Source organism: Danio rerio, chromosome 7 (genome assembly GCF_049306965.1).
Source record: "Danio rerio strain Tuebingen ecotype United States chromosome 7, GRCz12tu, whole genome shotgun sequence".
NCBI classification, from domain to species: Eukaryota; Metazoa; Chordata; class Actinopteri; order Cypriniformes; family Danionidae; genus Danio; species Danio rerio.
In genome coordinates, this window is record NC_133182.1 from 33,345,602 (window position 1) to 33,367,239 (window position 21,638).

The 21,638-nt window shown below is 36.6% G+C and overlaps 2 protein-coding genes across 7 annotated transcripts in view; one reads left to right on the top strand and one right to left on the bottom strand.

Moving 5' to 3' along the window:
• Window positions 1–21,638, bottom strand: part of itga11a (integrin, alpha 11a) — a 157,008-nt gene that overhangs the window by 131,311 nt on the left and 4,059 nt on the right. The gene's annotated exons all lie outside the window — the stretch shown is intronic.
• The window catches only part of coro2ba (coronin, actin binding protein, 2Ba), a 72,618-nt gene that overhangs the window by 21,297 nt on the left and 29,683 nt on the right, over window positions 1–21,638 (top strand). Inside the window, exon 1 of one of the 2 annotated variants that reach the window (XM_073908721.1) lies at window positions 16,764–16,883. The exons of the other annotated variant lie outside the window; for it this stretch is intronic. The gene's annotated coding sequence lies outside the window, so the exon portion shown is untranslated. Of the gene's footprint in view, window positions 1–16,763; window positions 16,884–21,638 lie in introns of those variants that run through there. 2 annotated transcript variants of the gene reach the window in all.

Sequence of the window (21,638 nt, forward strand, 5' to 3'; positions counted from 1 at the left end):
GAAATGAACATAAATGTCATATGGCAACACTGTGCAGTAGAGGGTTAAATGTTCAAAGACATGTTTATTGTGTTTTTGGAGATATTTAGAGAAAAAAAATAAAGAAAATGAAGTATGGATCCTTCTAGTGCATGTATAGAATTAACAATAAATGGAGGAAACTTTGTGCATTTAACTGTGCTTTAGAAAATACTGATTGTAACAACTGTGAAGTTTAATATTAAAACACAGTGTCATTGCCAGAGGTTTTTGTCAGACATGATTACTATTTCTAAACCAGGGGTGTCCAAACTTAGTCCTGGAGGGCCGGTGTCCTGGAGGGTTTAGCTCCAACTCTAATCAAACACACCTAAACCAGATAATCAAGCTCTTACTAGGCATACTAGGAACTTCCTGGCAGGTGTGATGAAGCCAGTTGGAGCTAAAATCTGCAGGACACCCCTGGTTTGGACACCCCTGGTCTAAACCAAGCAATTCATCCAAGAAATATATTTATCTCCTTTTTCTCTAGTGGCTGTTTGTATTAGCTGCTTCTAGACATGGGACAATAACTGTTATCAAGGTACACTGCAGTTTGGAAGGGTCAAGGTTTTAAAACTGCCAGCATTTTCTGCTATACAGTTTCTACGATATATCTAAGTTTTTTTTTTAATGTTTTTAGGACAACAGCATCTCCAGCAGCAAAGATTCCAGTTTAAATTGTAAATAAATTTGTTTTATTAAAACTAATGAAGACAGCAGAAGTCAATGATTCATTTAAATTATTCAGCCTGACATGTACTGTTTCAAAATACTGTAAAAGTTTCTCAAAATAAAATAAATTGTGTTCAAAGGGGAAAAAGGTTTAGTTTTTTACCAAGACATTTAAAAGGAACATATTTTAGAGCAGTAATCACAAAACTGTCATACCGTGAGGTTTTTATCCAAGGTTATCATACCACCAGAATCTTATGCTGTCCCATGCCTAGCCGCTGCCAATAAAAAAAAAACAGAAAGCTGCTAAAAAAATGTCTTGGGCAGCTACATTGAATTATTCCAGACAGGTGAAGGGGATTTCTATTGAATCAGAGATGACAGGCTGTTAGTCTTTATGCAAGTTTGCGGGAATCTTGGCATCACAAACTAAGAAATATGTAGGTTGGGATGGAAGTAATTTTGAAAAGTGCATCTACATCTGTGCTGGAGCTCTCTACATAATGAAAAGTATTCCGCCAGCACAGTGCAGCTCCAGCAGTAAAGAAACTTTACATGTCAAATGCTGAACAAAATAGTTTTAACCATATTTAAACAGACCTGAAGCACTGAAAATAGCAGTGATTTTGGTCTGTTTGGTCTGTGTCTAGGAGGCGAACACAACTGAATATTCTTCTTGAGCACTTGCCAGATGGCCGTCATTGCAACTGGGGCTTATGTTTTTGTTGCATGCGGTTCGGAGCTGGCATCAGGACATCTCAAGCTGTGTCAGACAGCTCACACACATAGCAGTCACTCCGTATTCTCTATGCACGATGAAAAGTCACGCTCTTGTCTACCTGCATTCAGAAACCTCCTCATTTTGTGACAAATCGGTCACACACTTTAATGCAACAATATGTCATAAGTGAATCCCATGCCATTTGATTTGACAGATCAGCACAGAGCTGAGCCACTGTCTAGCCTCATGGTGACCATTATAATGATCATCCCACCCGCGTCTTCTCCTGCTCCCCCCTCCATTTCCCTAAAGTGTGCCATCCTTTGTCCTTCCTCTGTCTACCTCCCCACCGTAATCCCCATCTATCCATCTGCTGGTTCTGCTTATCACTCCCTGACTATTAGGCAGGTTAGAGGGAGGAAAACAACAGACAGCTTCTCTCCTGGGATAGACACTCTCTGGAGAACGCTCTTTCAGCTGATGCTGTAATGCTTAATGACACAAGGATGTGGGAGGACATATGGGAGGAACAAGTCTTTTTGGCGCTGATTTTGAGTATTCGGTCAATGAATAAATCATTGCATGATATTTTATTAATACAAAGTCAAAGGTCGATAGCAGAGAAAGAAATGTGGGACGTAGGAATATTTTTGATTACGATAACAAGCATAACTGCAGATATTTGTGTTTGGCTACTAGATTAAAGCAAATAGTCTGTTTAATCGACATGTCAACGTGTTTTACAAACCATATTGATTCTTGTTGCATGTATATGTTAGAAATGTAGGACCATTTAAGCTAAATTATTCGGTCACACTTTACAACAGGGGTCCACATTTTCTTATGAAGCAGGGTTCAACACTAAGGACATTTTCTACTGGCCCGACTGGACCAGCGATTCAGATTTTTACTTGCCCTGTCAAAATTTTCACTTGCCCCACCAAAATAAATAAATAAATGAAAACATATTTTAAATAATGTGTCAAAAATAATGTCTGTGAATCTAGAATTTAAATATGTTTAAAATGTTAAAATATTCAGCAGTGAAATATAGCAGCATGGAAAATGTGCAGGTATTTTATGGCAAAACAAAAAGTGGCGAACTTAAAAAACTGCAAAACATCACTTCATTTTTTTCGTCGTGTGCTACCCATGTAAATATCTGTTTCCATAATGTTAGAAAACGACGTTTCCTTTTAGCCTCATAATTTGATGTTTCTGTCATGTTGCCGTCTCTTCACTGTACTGGTTTTTACCAGGTTGTGGGAAAAAAATAACATAAAAAAAAAAGTAGCATTCAAAGACTTAAAAGCACACACTGTTTCTCGATTCTAAGACTGTATTTGCACGCAATTGACAAATAGTCGCAGATTAAAATTTTGTGACAAGGCAGAACTGGCCTGATTGGGCCAGTAACAATTCTCTCTACTGTCCCGAACATCTCTCACGCTGGCCCCAGGCCATTGGGCAGTCCTTATTGTTGAGCCCTGTGAAGGGTCAAAAACCAAACTTGATTGAGGTTGGCAGGCCAAAAGTATATATGCCAAACTGTATTTGTCACAATCACCAGTTAACCAGGCTGTGCAGATCGCTGGTAAACACACAGTTCCCTAACAAACTACAAATCTGACAGGAAAAGAACTACAAGATCTACTCATGCACCACTCACACACCTGGCCTAGATCCTGTCTGATTCCAAACACTTACAGCTGAAGCCGCTCATGAACTGTGTACATGGACTATAAAAAGAGCACTCCCACACACATCTGGGTTTGTTTTACTTTTGAGCAATTTTGTGAACATTACAATGTGTTTTCCTTGCCTTGCCTTGTCTTTGACCATCGCCTTGTTTTTTTGTTTGTTTGCTTTGCCTGCTGCCTGTCTGTACTGACTATTGCCTGTGCATTTGACTCCGACTCTGGATTTGCCTACATACATCTGTTTGCTCCTTATTGTGACCGCTGCTTGCCTGACCATCTCTATATAATAAACCCTGCGTTTGGATCCTCACTTCCTTGTCAGCGTCCTGCTTCACATTACAGTATTACATAAAATTCCTAATTGATTAGGATTTAAACCTGTCCTGTTCATTGTCCGCTATCCATCAAGTAACAGTATTTACCTTTTAACACAAATAAATCTGATTTATTCAAAACATTTAACTGAAACATTTAATATTTTAGTTTTTTTTGTAGCTCAACAATTAAACAAACAAACAAACAAACAAACAAAGTTATTTTAATCAAACAAAAAGTTGTGTTAAATTAAGTCATTAAAATGAATGATATCTGTTTTGCCCTATCTGCCTCACCCTTCCCCATCATTCTCCCTCTCGTCAGATGGGATGGTGGGCCAAATCAAGGGTTACCATGCGCTAACATTGGTACGCGGGCCCTAGTTTGGGCATTTCTGCTTTACACTAAGGTTTCAGTAGTTACTGGATTTACAAACATGAACAAATTATTAACAATACTTGTATTTTTTCCCAGTGATGGGTTGCAGCCGGAAGGGCATCCGTTGCGATAAACTTATGCTGCATAAGTTGGCGGTTCATTCCGCTGTTGCCACCCCGATTAATAAGGGGACTAAGCCAAAAAGAAAATGAATGACTAAATGAATACTTGTATTTATTAATCATAGTTTAACATTACTAAAGCATTATTAATTTCCAAATTCAAGCTAGTTAACTTGTTAATTAATACACTGTGAGTTAGAATGATGAACTAACAATGAACAAGAGAATTTTTTAAAAATAATGTTAACTAACATGGAAAAATAAAATTTTAAAATCTTCATTGCTTATGCTAGTAAATGTATTAACTAACATTAGCTATTACAACCGTAATGAAAATTACCAATTATTCTTCATAATGTTCATTGTTTTGACTCCTCAAAGCTCCCTACAAGCTTCCTCATATATCCAGGTTTTTCAAGACTGTATAGTGTATCTCCAGGCAGGTCTTATGTTTATACAGTACATAGGTACATTATGTATGTTTTGGTTGATGACGAATCGTTAACACTTTGGATGGACGGAAACGTGTAAAATATATTGTAACATTACAGCTACAAAAATGGGAAATATAAAAAAACTGCATCATAAAGATAATGTTGCAGACTCAATGTTATCAGTCTATAGATTTTTTAAATTCCATTAACCATATTCTACCCAAACCCAAACATATACATTGTATGATAATCACAATTATAGTAGAGATTTTTTAAGTATATTTTATAGTAGAGCATTGTTAAGGATTTTTGAGTGAGTAATTCCTTTACTGCCTCAAATCTTCATAGGGTTGCTTTTCAGGATGGTCATTAAATTCTGGGTCTGTTTCTCCAAAAACAGTTTTAATGATTTTGATAACATAGCACAAATATAATTAATTCATTTTGTGATTTTTATGCTGTTTTAGTGATTTTATGTCAGACACAGCAAAACTGGAAAAAATGCATTATTATAAAGTGAGAATTTTTGCATTATGTCCATTCTGAAGTCTGCAAAGTTAATCATGCATACATCATCTACATTTTCAATGTTATTTAAGTCAGTATAGTATGTTTAGATACACAAATATATATCAATATTTGTGTATTTCTGTGTTTATGCAAATAAGAGTAAATGTATGTTTGGTAGAACTACACTTCAAATATAATATTTACAAACATTCATGAGAAAAAAAGTAATTGAGGAAAGTGATATATCTTGTTTTTGAGAGTGTGTTCACACTTGTAGGTTTAGCTCCCTTGGTGGACTGGACTCCCCCTCGAAGTATGCTAAGAAAGTCAGCAAGTCAGTAAAATAATTAATGTAATACTATAACACATGCTTTAATTATATATAGATTTTTTAACTTATAACTGATAATTTTTATGATTTACCTAAAATGTACTCTACAAAAGGTAATACAAAAAAGTAAGCCTGACAGTACATCTGACTGTTGTATGTATTTATCAATGAGAAACACTCACAAGCAAGACTTAAAGAAAATAAAGGAGGGGTGTTAACCACTTCCTTGAGAGAAAGAATCTTTTGTAAGCACAACTTGACCATAAGAGCAGAGTAAGGCTGTCCTTGACTTTGCTCTCAGCACGGCATCAGATAACTTCCTCTCATTATTTTCTGCTTTCTTATCGAATTCTGATAACCCTCTCAAGGACATCCTGTCCCTGAGTGTATAGACAACAGCACCGTTTATATATTTTCAGATGACATGTTACTTTTTTAATGAAATTATCTGGTTAAAACCTTTCTATAACTGAATGCAACACAGCATCAATACACCAAAAAAAAGGGTTAATGAATAATGGGAGATGGAGATGCTTTTGCAGAATAAACTAAATGTAGATAACATTACACCCTAATGAGTCCATTATACTTGCCTTGCTTACTATTGGTTACCAGGTTACCAATGCTACAGTCAGCCGCTCTAATAGTACAACTTGATGGAAACACTCCTCATTCGCATTTGGAATTTTTTCTTGTTTTGCGAACTTTGAAAGGATTTATTTCACATAAGAATGGAAACCCTATGCCCTGACTGCACCCATCCTGTCTTTCTGATCCCCTACAAAGATGAAGGGAGGAAACTGTTCTTGTTTCTTATGTTTTTAAGAAAGTATGTCAGACAAAATAAAGCATATTTATTAGGCATGTCCAGATCTGATCACACGACTTGACTGGAATCAGACGTTACTTCCTGATGAGGACTCGATTTTTTTAATTATTATTTTTATCTATAATTATGCAGTGGCACAGAGTTAGACCTCTTTATTGACTTCACACAGAAACAGCAGCACATGCGGCATGACATCACTTTGTTGCAGAGATGCCATTGGTTAAATGCTGGCAAAGTAGAACACTGAAACAGCTTGAAGCGGAAAGCGCGAGTATGTCTGCAGTCTGGAGGTATTATGAAGTTGATGAGGCTTTTTAGTGCCGTTGCAAATGTTCTTGATAAGAACAAAAACAAGCTCCAACCTGGAATGGTAAAGATGTTAGTTTTCATCAAGAAAAACATACATGTGAAACTTACTACTGTAATGACATTAAGAGTTGAGAGTGCAGTTCCTAAAAGCACATTACTGGCTTTGCAAACAATGTGGCTTTTTTGTTTTTATTTTTTTGTTTACATGCCTGCTGAGTATTTCAAGTTGAGGTGCTATTTGTTTTTACAGTAGATTTTTTTTTTATATTTACTTTTGCACTACGATCCAAAAGTGAAGCATTGATGTGATTTAATACTTGATTGTTCAAGCTACCTTATAGAAATGCTCTGTTTGTTAACAGTAAAATAAGGTGAATTAAATAAAAAATAAGGAACGTCCTGGATGTTTCTTTGATCTTCTTCATTCTTTTTTTTATGTATTATAGAAGTATCAGATCCGGTTTTGAGTTGTGAATTTGAGTTCATTTGACCATTTGAGTGACTCAAAATCAGATACAGATCTGATGCTTTGCAATGTGACCACAGTGTGAACGGTTATGTAGGATTTCATGGACTTCAAATCCATCAACAAGCGTCATCAGTCTGTGCTGCAAACATCATCCACTCCTAAACAGCATAGTAAAATGCACACACAACAAATACATTACCAGAAAATGTTGGTTGGTTATTTTTAAAACATTTTTGAATGCAAAACTGGCACTTCTTAAACAATAATTAATCATCACCCTTTAAAAATATTGTTCAGTTAGATTTAACATAAAAAAATGTCCATAAAAATTTGCACACATAAAATAAATAAAACCCAGAGACCTGCACAAAATAGCTGTTTCACTTAAATAATTAATATATTAACTGAACCAAATATGAAAGACTATGATATGAAAATGATATGAATATCAAAAAACTCAGCCTTCATAGTTATGTCTGTGGCTGCTCTGAGCACCATGCTTGTCATAAATCACAAGTAAGGGTGTCACAATCCTCAAAATCCTCGATTCAATTACATTTTCGATTCTAAAGTCACGATTCGATTTTCGATTATGAATAATTAATTAATTAATGACCAATTAATTATTTTTAGCCTACCGTTTAAACTACCTGACCTGCATGGTCTTTGTTTTACCCATAAACAAATCATACAGTAAATTAATAAAGGCAAGATACACACAAAATTACCACCTGTCAATCACTTTTTCTGCGGGACTCGTGAATAGGCAGTGATCTGTGTCGTTATAATGGCGTCGGTAAAAAAGACGCACAACCAACAGGAACCAGCCAACAGTAGTGTTCGTTAATATGACAAGGTACATGTGAGTGAAAGATTGAAGCAGTCCTCTGACTGCCTGGACCTGCTGTCTCGAGCGCATGGCTGTGTATGCGTCTGTGTCTGTGTGGTCACGTGATGTGCATTTTCAGAGGTAGAGAGGAAGGAGGGCTGCTCAGAAATGCTACACGCCACTGTGGATGTCAAATCGTTGTCGTTCTAAAATGCCATTTAAAAACAAAGAAAGTGTAAACAGGGCCTGAGTTTGTACTTTTCACGAGCGGATTTGCAATGGGGGCGGGCGGAGGATCGCGATGCCGGTGTTGTCTATCGGACTAACCGTACGTAATATGTACATAGCAGAGCTTGCAAAACTGTTTTTATTTTTGTCGACAACACAAACGTTGTCAACATAACTCACTGGAAATCCAAAATGCTTACACACCGGCGACTTCATTGAATGAGAAGAGGGTTTAAGTTCTGTCGATGGGTCTCCTGCTTCTGCAGTTTAACAAGCACTTCAACAAGCCTGTTTTTTTCCCGCTTGGCAAGCCAAGCTGACGTGACATGGGGGCATGGCAGCATCGACGATTCTATTTTTTGATTCGATAATCGAAATTGAGCATAAATTTCGATCGATTTTGATTAAAAATCTAAATCGTGACACCCCTAATCACAAGTGATCAGTGTTTTCAATCCCAAGAGACTTATTTTAGATTTCAAATAACAAAATACACATTAAAAGTATAGCAGAACAGCCTTTTACAGTTCATAAAATACACCTGTCTGTGAAAAGGGCAATAATCACATTAAACCTAATCTAGCAAGGTGCTTACTCCTTATAATATAAATATTGTGTGCATTTTGTGCTGTTTGTAATTGTACTTTTGCACATGCGGGTCAGTTTAGGACACCGATCTTTTCACACTGTAAATCTGACTCTGGCCACATTATAACAACAATGTGAAAAATGCATGCAAAAAAAAAATTGATCTAAGAACAAATCCAATCCGGTCTTAAGTTAATTTCAAGTGCGCTATTTGCATTTGGAATCTGTTACTGTCAACACTCAAGATCCAAAGAGCTGTCACTATCAGTGAAGCAAGCCAAAGAGCAACCAAAGTGTTTTGAAGGGAAAGAAGTGGAATGTTATGCAATGGCCAAGTCAATCACCTGACCTGAATCCGATTGAGCTTGCATTTCATTTGTCGAAGACAAACCTGAAGGGAAAATGCCCCAAGAACAAGCACGAACAGAAGACAGTTGCTGTAGAGGCCTGGCAGAGCACCACCAGGAATTAAAACCAGCGTCGTGTGATGTATATGCATTTCAGACTTTAGGCTGTAATTGATTGCAACCAAGTATTAAAAAGTGAAAGTTTGATGTATGATTATTACTCTGTCCAAGAAACACAGTTGCCCCACAGCAAGAAGGTCACTGGTTCGAGCATCGGCAGTTGGCATTTCTGTGTGGAGTTTGTATGTTCTCCCAGTGTTTGGGGGTGGTTTCCTCTGGGGGCTCCGATTTCCCTCACATGTCCAAAGACACGTGGTATAGGTGAATTGGGTATGCTAAAATTGACCATAGTGTAGGTGTGTGGATGATTGTGTGTGGATGTTTCCCAGTGATGGGTTAAAGCTAGAAGGGCATCCGCTGTGTAAAACATATGCTGGATAAGTTGGCGGTTCATTCCACTGTGGCAACCCCATATTAGTAAAGGGACTAAGCCGAAAAGAAAACGAATGAATGAATATTCTGTCCCATTATTTTTGGACCCTTACCAAGTGGGAGGCACATATGCAAATTGTTGTAATACACACCATTCACCTGATTTGGATGTAAATACGCTCAGCTTAAAGCTAACAGACTGCAGATAAAGCACATTTTGTTTGTTTCATTTCAAATTCATTGTGTTGGTGTATCCAAATATTTACAAATCTAACTGTAGTTGATAACTAAAAATAATCCTTTCATGACTCCACACATTACTCTGTGAAGTCAGTGGCATAACGCTTAACACTTAATGGTTTAACTGTTAAAATCAGAATTCATTGGAAACTTTATAGATACAGACAGAATGTTCTCAGAATATTCAGATGTTATACGGCATGTCAAAGTTTGTAATCCGAATGTCAATTGTTATTCACAATTGCATATGCTTTTTCTTTGTCTGAAGAAGTAAAAATCCAGTCAAGCAGAGACAGACAATAACAAACAAAGAGCTCCAGTACACAAAACCCCCTCCAGTAGAGTACTAATGAAGGTCTCTATCCCATCTCCGAGTCGTTTTCCTCCTTCCCTTGAGTTCTGTCCTTACTGAAAACTGAAGATATAAATACCCTTCAGCTCTGACAAAAATGGTTCTGTTCTAGAACTTAACTTACACATGTTATTATGCTTCCCTCTAGGCATTGTCAGAGTAGTGTTAGCTCTCGTTACAGTGTGCATGCACCAGTGTAGTGAATCTAGCGAACACAAAATAAACAGTAAGAATGTACATTATCATTTGCAGCTATTGTCCTCATTATATGTTTATATCTGTATTGAGACACATGCAGAGCTTTCTAGTTTCCAACATTTCAGGCTGTTGACCTTGGGACAGATTTAAGGACAAGGTTTATCAAAGTCTACAGTAAAACCCTTCTCCAAAGTCACCAGCCTTGAATCTGAGTTTTCAGTGTGTGAAAGGACAGCATGCAACTTGACCTGGCTTTCTCTCTCAGCTGTATTTCATTCACACTTGGAGCCAAAGCTGCCAAAACAGACAGTGGGTCTCCAAGCTCTGGGTCTCCCACAGAGACAGAATGCCATCGGAACTGACTCCCCCTACTCACAAGTGGAAGCTGGAGGTTAGCTGCTCTAATGCCCAACAAAAACAAGCTCTGTGGCATGGTGAGGGGCTAAAAGCCATCTATCTAATGACCAGCTGTGGCCCTGTGGAGGCCTTTCATCCGTTTTTGTGTCCTATTTTAAAGACAGAAGAGGCTTGCTTCCTGTGTTGGAAGCTGATGGAATATTAGTGTCTTTGAAAGACTCATTGCATGAATAATATTGGGTTGGAGAGATCTAATATTTGGATGCTGTAACAGAGTGATGAATGGGAATGAGAGTGAGTTCTCTATGAATTAAAAAATGAAGCATAACTGCATATAGTTGGTCTTGTATCTGAGCTCTGTTTAATCAGTACAGGACTAGAATAATGAGATAAAAGTTGCATGTTTTAGCATTAGTGATTTGGAGATGCAACTTTTAAGCATAGATCTGCAGTAATGGAAAAATGCATTAATTGATGAAGGAAAGAAAATCAAAAGCCTTGCAGTAGAAGAAACTGCAAGCAAGCTGTGAAAAAGTCAATAAAGATTATAGTCTCTTGAGCCTGTATACCCTGCAGCCAAAACAGCACATGTGCACACAGAGTGTGGAACAGTGCACACACATCACATAATCACTTTCTCTCTGTCTGCTAGATTCTCATTGACAACATCTGAAATAAAATTATACATTCTTCCACCAGTTTTGCCCAACAGGACAAACTCTAGCCCACAATGAATCTTGTTCTGTTCAAGAATCATACAGGGGGAAATCTAGTAGTCCAACTATGAAATACAGCAATTCAAATTACGCTTTAAGGGAAAATTATTGGCTAATTCTTGGAAAATTTCTGAAAATTTTTGTTTTGTTGTTTTGCTTTACATCTGGCTTTAAAACCCTGTGTAATGGAACGTGTCACTCTTGAAAGTCTTGAAAGCAATGCCAGTCATACAAAATGCTTTTTGTGAGTAAAGCCCACTTAAGAGCAGCATTATCACCACCTTTGCAGTGTAAGCACTTTTCCTGCAGGCACATAACGTCATTAGACGTTAGGTTAGGTTAGATTTAGGTTGTGACGACAGGCGAACAAAGTTCACTGTCTAGTCAGCTTCTAAGGACAACATTAATTTGACATGAAATGACGTTGACATCTGGTTGATTTTAGGTTGTGATGAAAAGTTACCAAAATCCAACGTCGAGCCAACATCTTAAACAAAGGTCATATTGACGTCAAATACTGACATTTATTTGTCAGGTATGACAACCTAAATACATCCTTTGATAAACGTCATAGTGGTAACGTCTACACAATGTCAAGCTGTAACATCATTAGATTTTGAAATTTGGTTGATTGAGGTTGGACATTTACGTCAGCCTAATGTTGGGTCCTGATGTCAACCTGATTTTTATTTCCAAACAAAATTCAGCATCCCCACGACATTGCGGTACAACGTCAATCTGACATCATGTTGACGTCCTGTGCCTGCTGGGTTGTTACAGATAGATGTTTAGCAAATGACCTCATATTCGCTTTTTTTTTGGGAGGGGGTTTGGGGGGGGGGTAATAAGAGAAACCATGCATGCGTGTTTCAGAATTTAAGAAGAATAAAAATATCAAATGCTAATAGAAAAAGCATCAGTGAAGAGGCATAGAGAGTTTCACTCATGTCATTTCATTCAACGTTAAAGCTTTTATGCAAATAGGTTGTGTTCACCCAATCAATGACACTAAGAGCACAAATATATAAATAAAGACATTAAGTAAGTGTTTAGGAATGCAGTGTGAAATGTCATGAAGACTCTATAAATAACCAAGATTAATAGTTAACCCTGGGTAAATCATGAGCAGTGTGAAAGCTGTATCAAGATAACTAATGATTCTGTTTACCAGTTCACAATGACCCAGTCATAACTATTTCATGTGTGAGTTCCCCTTGTTTATTTGTATACATGGTACAAAACCAAAAATAATTGAAAATAGGATGCTGGTAGACATAAGCTAAGATTTTATTTCCATAAGTTAAACAGAAAAAACCTTCTGCAAATAGTAACTTTATAATAAACAAAAATTAAAACTGCTAAATTTTGCTATCTATAATCCATAATAAAACTCCTGTTTAGTAGTCCCACAACATTCTGACACTCGATGACACTCGAAAACCCTAGCAACAAAATCTAGTGGCTGGGAATTTTACAGTTTCTGCTATATTGTTAATGTTCATATTAATGTTTTGTGTTTTTACATAGAGGAATATGGCCAGGATGTAAATGCACAGTACACGGTCTTATTGCCACATTAAAATGTTATGATAACATGATATTGTTGCTTTCAGTGATTTCCACGAAGATAAATACCCAAAAAATATTGCAACTGAAATAACTACAGCAGTCGTGATCGTCTGATCTCATGTAAAGCAAGAGATTGCGATGACATATGAAGACGTGTGCAGGTGCTGTAGTGGTGTCCCATTTCTTAGGGGTAGATTTTGAAGCCCTTCCCCTTTACACTCTGTTTCAAGGGCCAAGGGGAAGGGAATTGGGATTGAGCCTTACACTGAGTTAATCAAGTAAATACTATGTAGTGACAGTGACTAGCTCCTCCTAAAAAGTACAAGTACAATATTTAAAAGCAACTGTATCATTGTAAAAGAATTAAATAAAATGATAGTGTAACAGTGGAGGACCGAAAAAAAATACCATCAATGACATCTTGATTCAAGAAGTTCCCTAGTACTAGCCAATCACATTAGCAGTGGCTATTTCAGTCAATGTATTCCATTTTTATGTGCAATATGCATCAGGCGGTCATTAAATGAACCGTGGGCCTTCCATGGGTGTGCCGCCTGAGGCTGAGACTAATGCTTCATGTGCACGTGTACACACACACATCCTCTCATGGGTCCAGCTCTAGTCTGTAGCCTAGAGAGATGCTCTCAAAATGAACATATCAACTTTTCTTAGGGCTAAACATCAATAACAGTCCACCTACTCTACATAAATATGTGGCTTTGATTTATTACCTAATTCAGGACAATCTTGGCTATTGTTTTCTTGTTTAACAGTACATAAATGCTCACAGACAAACAGACATTATCCGATAATGTACTGTCAGAAATATTCTCTGGACTACAGAGACTGTCTGTAAAAGTCAGAAAACCCAGACTACGAAATATCTGTTGGGAGTTTGACAGACACATGGTGAACAGAGAGCAGAGCTGAAGGGAAAGCCAAGGAAAGACTGCTGCCTCACTAAAGTAAAATAAATCACATCTGTTTGCATAGAGCTTGTCAAGAGCTAGCCAAATATCCCATTGAATCATTCAACATAATTAGAGAGAGAAACTAGATTTGTTTTAACATAGACCCGAGAACGCTCCAGACAATGTCCAAGGTCTTATTAACATTCTCCTGTTTATTTCTAAAAATATCACATTGCCTAATTATAACTGTATCGGCCAACAAGAAAAAAACCTGCCCTCTCTCATCTTCAGGTAGGGTCAATTTAGGACAAGCTAAAAATGCATTTATTTTGTGTAATACGCAGTAACATAACTGGTTAAGTAAGAATATGACAATGTGATCAACTCATTCAGCTAATTTCACAGACCATAACTGCTGCAACAAAATACAGCTAAAGAAAATAAACATCATACTTATTAAATGATATAAGCTGGACATAAATCCAGAAAACAACAGCCAATACAACTATAGACAACATGTACAGCATACAGATTATATACAGTTGAAGTCAGAATTATTAGCCCCCCTGTTTATTTTTTCCCCCAATTTCTGTTTAGCGAAGCGAAGATTTTCTCAACACATTTCTAAACATAATAGTTTTAGAAACTATTATCTAATAACTGATTTATTTAATCTTTGTCATGTTGACAGTAAATAATTTTTTACTAGACATTTTTTAAGACACTGGTCCTAACTAGGTTAATTATGTTAACTAGGCAGGTTAGGGTAATTAGGCAAGTTATTGTATAACAATGGTTTGCTCTATAGACTATCGGGGAAAAATATAGCTTAAAAAGGGGCTAATAATTTTGTCCTTAAAATTTTTTTTTTTTTTAAATAAAAACTGCTTTTATTCTAGCTGAAATAAAACAAATATTATAAGAAAAATATAAAAAATTTTAGTGAAAACTTTATTTTTTTCATGGCAAGGTTGACATTTGCATGGAATTGCTCATACATATATATGTTATATGCTCTATCTATCTATCTATCTATCTATCTATCTATCTATCTATCTATCTATCTATCTATCTATATATCTATATATCTATATATATATATATATATATATATATAGTCAGTAAAGATTTTTTATATTTACCAAAAATACATTAAAATGACAGTTCTTTCAAACTTTGAATTCATCAAGAAAAATAAATGCATCACAGTTTCCAAAATATTAAGAAGAACATTTTTGTCAATATTGAGAAGAATTAGAAATATTTCAAGCATATGAACATTTTTAAAATAGATGATTCAAAGGGTCATTTTACACTGAACATACGCTTTTTTTACTTTTTACTCAGCCATTTTAAAAAAATGAAAGCGAGGCTGCCCACTGAAACCCGAAAATCGAGGATAAGCACTGTAACATTGCAAAATGCTGTTGCCACGATTTTAAAGTGCAGATGTGTTTTAAACATCACTTTATTATTATTTAGTTAAATTTAAACAATTAAAGCATATTAGGCATAAAATAAAACCATAATCTTTTTAAGAGTAATACGCTTAAGTGTCCTCTTAGGCTTCAGTTCAAAGTAAACACCGTGGGGACACATCCCTGTTTCAGCCTATGTAACCCCTTGAGTGATAAAACAGTCCACTGTAGCACATCCTCATGTTGTCTGTAATAGTGTTGTCCCTGTACTGAAATTTAAAAAACGTCCATTTTCATCAGTTCATCAGGTCATCAGTTCACTGTAGTAGTGAAGATCAGTCGATTCATCAGCGGATCACTCGTCTGTGTTTGCACTCGGTAAACATCAGTGAAGTGCATTGACCCTATAACCATCACAGCCAATCACAGTCATTTCTGTTGAGCACTGGTAAATACTATGGCAAAACAGCGGTGTTTAAGAACACGCTCAACAGCGCTTAAAAGTAAGCAGGAATTTGACGTTTTTTAAATTTTATTTCAGTACCAAAATTTAGTATTGTGACAAGTCTAATATAGTGAAAGAATCAGTTTATTAAATTGAGTTTGGTGAATGGCATCTAAAATGTGTGTTTAACGTTAGCTATCTAGAGCCATTTCAGAGTGTGATATCCCTATTTATTTTTACTCTCTATTCAGAACGGACCTTCAGGTCACTCGCAAAGTAGTGGAATTATAAATTTGTGTCACTTTCTCTGATAAAATATACAGCCAGGTACACAACAATTCCTGTGTGACTCCAGGCGATACTTTCAGGTTTCTTCCCACCGCAGCCTCGCTTTCATTTTTAAAATGGAAATCAGTCTATTGAAGTAATGACTGCTGAAAATTGACAATACAACATTACTGCTTTAACTGTATTTAGATTATGATAAGGCAAAATTTTGGTGAGCATAAGTGATTTCCAGAAACAAATCTAACTGGCCATAAACTTGTCAACAGTATGATAAACGTTTACAAATACAAAATGACTTTGTTTATTTACTCATACTGATTCACATCTGATTTAGTTTTAGCATACAGATGAAACATTCAAATATGGCATGCATCTAAATGTAAAAATATTGCATAATGCAGAATAATTGTTATTATGTTTTACAAAAAATACTGAGGACACTGCCCCCGACAAAGTAGACACTGCAGTTGCATCATACTAATTACATAATGTTGTCTTTCAGTTTAGATCAATATGTTTTATAAACCTAATAAGGTCGATTTGAGGTCAGTCACTGACAGAAATGATTGGAAAGACATTAATAAGCAAACAATCACATAAAGAGAAGACAGAGAAACAATTTGTGCCGGTGGTGAGACAAGCATTATGTTAGAAAAGGACTCTCTCTTATGACGTGTGTGTGTGTGTGTGTGTGTGTGTGTGTGTGTGTGTGTGTGTGTGTGTGTGTGTGTGTGTGTGTGTGTGTGTGTGTGTGTGTGTGTGTGTGTGTGTGTGTGTGTGTTTGTCTGAAATGAATGTGTGTGTCTGTGTGTTTCAGGCAGAGAGAAGGATATTCGACCTCTAGCAATTACAGTAGCACAAAGTAGCTGATGTGGGGCTGGGCCTGGTAAGAGGGAGGGAATGAAGTAGTGAGGGAGGGATGAAATGAGGCTGTGGGAGGAGAAGGCTTGGAGGAAAAGAGGAAAGAGCAAAACAGATGCAACTAACTCAGGCCGGCAAACTAGATGCACACAGGACGCTCGAGAAGATACTGACTCTTTCTGTATATATGACTGCAAAATTCAGAGGGTGGTGAGCTCAAAACCAGAGGAAAGGTAAGATTTGGCATAAATAATTTGAACATTGGGGAGAAAACAACAATAAATAGGATGTATATTCATTTTGGAATAAGAAAACATGTTTTGAGGGATTTGTGTATGGAAATGTTTTCTGCAATTAGTAATTGAGCGAGTGTGTGTGTACGTGACAGAGGTGTGGACTCGAGTCATGTGACTTGGACTCGAGTCAGACTCGAGTCATGAATTTGATGACTTTAGACTCGACTTGACAAAATATAAAAAGACTTGCAACTCGACTTGGACTTGAACATAAATGACTTGGACTTTGACTAGGACTTGCCCCTATTGACTTGTAAAGACTTGCTGCTTCCCATGAAAAGCCCAACGATAAAAAAGTATGTTGACATGGACCACTCTCTCTCTCTCCCCGTTTATGTGTGTGTGTGTGACAGAGGAGTCACACACGCGCATGCGCGCTTTCGGCATGACGTCCAATCGAAGCACGGTAGATTGTTTTGATTCGACACTATCCAACGTGACTACTATGAGGCGCCGGAGTGGACAAAAGTCAAGCGAACGCAGAGAGAATTTGAATTTGAACTTGAGATCGAGCCAATACTCGCGTGCCAATACTCTCTCTCTCTCTCTCTCTCTCACATACAACATACACCTCTCTCTCTCTCTCTCTCTCTCTCTCTCTCTCTCTCTCGTGCATTCAGTCTCTTTGCGTTCGCTTGACTTTTGTTTACGATGGCGTCTCATACCTTTAGTGCTTTTGCTCTCACGGGATCCTCCTTTTAAACTGACCCTTCGCTAAGCCACGCCCAAAAACCGCCACCCACCAATCGCGGCTTACCAATCGTAGCTACGGGCAGAGGCTCTGTCAAGCTTTCGAGCGAGGGAAACAAGCCAAATCGTTGCGCAATTGGATTGTGAAAATCTGACACCCGCTATCCTAAAAGTTTGGACTGGGTGGTGGGATTTTTTCCCTTTTCAAAACCAAAGCCCAAGAGGAGAAATGCCAGCGTGAATCAAGCTGTGTGAGGGGCAGTAAAGGAGTTAAGCTAAGTTGGTTTTGTTTTCGATATTCACATTCAATGATAGGTGGCAATAACTCACACTCCTCTTATCCTAAACAGATCTAACCTGTGTTTCTTTAAAAAAAAACAAAAAAAAAAAAACAAAGCAGGTTATGCTTCCCAGCGGTCTTTTTCTTTTTTTCCACTCGATATTATGAGCCAGGGCTCGACAATAAGGACTGCTCGATGGCCCGGGGCCAGCGTGCGAGACACTCGGGCCAGTGTACAAAATGTTACTGGCTCGATCGGGCCAGCTGCTGCCTTTTTGCCTGCCAGATCGAGCCAGAGCTGCGTGCTGCGACTGTCTGTCAATTGTGTGCAAATACAATCTTACGGTGCTTTCACACATAGACGTTTGTTTCGGAATCTGTCTCGTTTCACCCGTTAGCGCGTTTTTTTAGCATATATCCAGCAGTTGCGCTCGCTTCCGCGCCAAATCAATCAGTCCAAGATCGCCTGAATGAGACGCGGTCTCTGTCCTATTGAGCAGATCGATTGTAGCGAGAAAACAAAACAATGCAACGAACTAACGACCCAGGCTATATCACAGTGTATCATGATCGTGTAATAGCCATATATACGGCTATATGAAGAGGGAATGATGAGCAGGGCGAGATGTCATTCTTACCGGTAACGTTAAATGCGAAAGTGAAAGCATGCTGAAATATTACCGAGAGCTGTTTATCCAGCCTGATCTCGGTTTATCCGTCAGGAAAATTGACCGAAATTACTATCTGTTAATTTTTCCATATTTTAATCGTATAATATGTTGTATTAGGCCTGTTGTTTTTGTTCATTTCCGCACTGACAGCTCGAAAGAAAGATTTACATTGATCTGATGCAGTCTCGGTTCATCTGCTATGTCTCTTTATAATTTAAGCCTAAAATACAGAATTATAGTCAACGTTTCTTTAATAGATTGATTAATTCAATTGATCGATTTCTACAAAACCTGACAATTGAAATGAGGCTCTGTATATATGAGAAAGTCTGACCTCGATTTGTATTTGGTGACGATGTCTGTGGGTTGTTAAAATTAAAGTGCACATTTTCACTTATAAAATATTCTATACACAATACACAAAAGTTTGGGGTCAGTGTGATTAAATATGTTAAAACAAGCTTCTTCTGCTCACCAGGGCTGCAATTATTTCATCATAAATACAAATTGTGAAATGTTGCACTATAAAATAACTGTTCAAAAGTAGTTTATCATTTAATTTATTCATTTATTCCAGTGATTTTAAAGATGAGATTTCAGCTTCATTACTCCAGTCACATGATCCTTCAGAAATCAATAATATTAATTATTATTATATTTATTAATGGTAATAGTTATAAAATCAATAATGTCTGGAGTAATTATTTTATTTGAGACTAAATACAATAACAAAGCAGTTATTTAAAATTTTAATAAATATTTAACAATTACACCTTTTTTACATTTATAAATATAGCCTTGATGAACTGAATAGTTTTCCTTAAGCATTTTAAAAATTACCGTAAATATATATACAGATTTATTAGCCCCCTTTTGTTTTTTGTTTTTTCTTTTTAAAATATTTCCTAAATGATGTTTAACAAAGCAAAGAAATGTTGATATTTTGTCTGATAATATTTTTTCCTCTGAACAAAATCTTATTTGTTTTATTTTGGCTAGAATAAAAACATTTTTTTAAGCATTTTAAGGTAAAATTTATTAGCCTCTTAAGCTAATTGTTTTTCAGACTGTCTACAGAACAAACCATCATTATACAATAACTAGCCTAATTACCCTAACCTGCCTAGTTACCCTAATTACCCTAGTTAAGCCTTTAAATGTCACTTTAAGCTGTATAGAAGTGTCTTGAAGAATATCTAGTAAAATATTATTTACAGTCATCATGACAAAGATAAAATAAATCAGTTATTAGAGATGAGTTATCAAAACTATTATGTTTAGAAATGTGCTGAGAAAATCTGTTCTCTGTTAAATAGAAATTGGGGAAAAAAATAAACAGGGGTGCTAATAATTTAGGGGGACAAATAATTCTGAAATCAACTGTGTGTGTGTGTGTGTGTGTGTGTATACACACACACACACACACACACACGCACATTCAAATAGCGATTAACTTCTTTTTTTTTTTTGGTGGGGCCAGTGAAAATTTGGGCAGGGCAAGTAAAAATCAAAACCACTGGCCCGATCGGGCCAGTAGAAAAAATCCTTAGCGTTGAACCCTGTGAGCACTGCTTAGTTTAAACCCTCGCTATTGTAACGCATATAAATACATACACTAATATTTGCTGGTAGGAAAAATCTATTTGTTCACTTCTGTTATTTATACTTTAATGTGCATTTCAATTTTTTTCTTCCACTTAACTGCAAATTTGAATAAAAACTGGATAAAGAGCACACAAACATGCTGACAGTAATATGTACTGTACACTGTTATGGGTCAATGATGCTAATATTCGGCACAAATCCATCAGTTTCTTAGGTTATTAGATTATTTTATAATTTCACCTCTCCTGCTGTGCATGAACTATGCTGTTGAATGTTCAGCGTATGAGGTTGCTAGGCTAACCTTGCTTCAATTTTGATAAAATTATTTTCTAATCAGTTGCTATTATGTTGTGAATATACCCCTGTAATGTATACTGCAGTCCTCTTTTGTCTGGCTTTCTCAGATATCTCACCTGTTTGCCAAAAATGACTAATTAAATCCTTGGGAATGTCTGACACCAGCGCATACACACTGTAATAGATGTGCCAGGCATGAAAGCTTGACAGGCGTAGCAACAGTAACTAAGGAGAGCGAGGCTTAGCGAAGGGTTGTTCCAAGAATGTTGATATGATTTCTTTCTTGCTTTACTATTTATTAACAATACACAAAAAACTAAAAGGTTAAGGTAAATTCTTTAAAAAATTCTAGTGTTTTTGAGTATTATACTTGTTGTATACTTGTATTATACTTATGTTTTAGGCTAGTATTATTTACGACTTGTTAATGAATGCTTCATAATACAGTAGTATTACCAATAGTGAACAGATAAAATAATACAAAGTGTAGTTTTAACTACAGTAAAGTGTAGTGATTTGTAGTATAAAATACCCTATATTGTAAAATAATACAGCACTGGGTAATTTGTTTATATTACACTTGTGTTACCATAGCAACTATAGTATTACCACAACTGATCAATTGAAGTTCTTTACTGTAGTAGGCTACTGTTCAAAACACAGTACATGCCAATATACGTGTTCAGGGGCCCTGTGGCACAGCTTTCCTCAAAATGAAGAGGATGACATGGAAAATGTCCTCCACAATCTCATCAGTAAAGTGGAAGCCAGCAGACACTAGTTTACTTTATTTTAGCTGCCATGATAAAATGAGATTGATAGTGAGATTTATTTAAAGAGTGAATAGTACAGTAGGCTATAATACCTTATCAAGTGTTTCCTTATTTTTATCACAGTTACATTTCTGCTTGCATTAGTTTTTGTTTAAATGCTTTTAAAATAAAATGTATTCTTTACATCCAACATCTATTCCAGAGGTGCCTTATAGTGGTGTAAACCCCTTTACAAGGGGTGTTACCCCTGTGTAAACTCTAGCCACCCCTGTGGCCAACCCGATATGATTTTGCTGTTGACATTATTTATTTAAATCTACTTACATAAATGCAATACAATGCAATATTTCAATAAATAAATAGCAGCCACTAAATT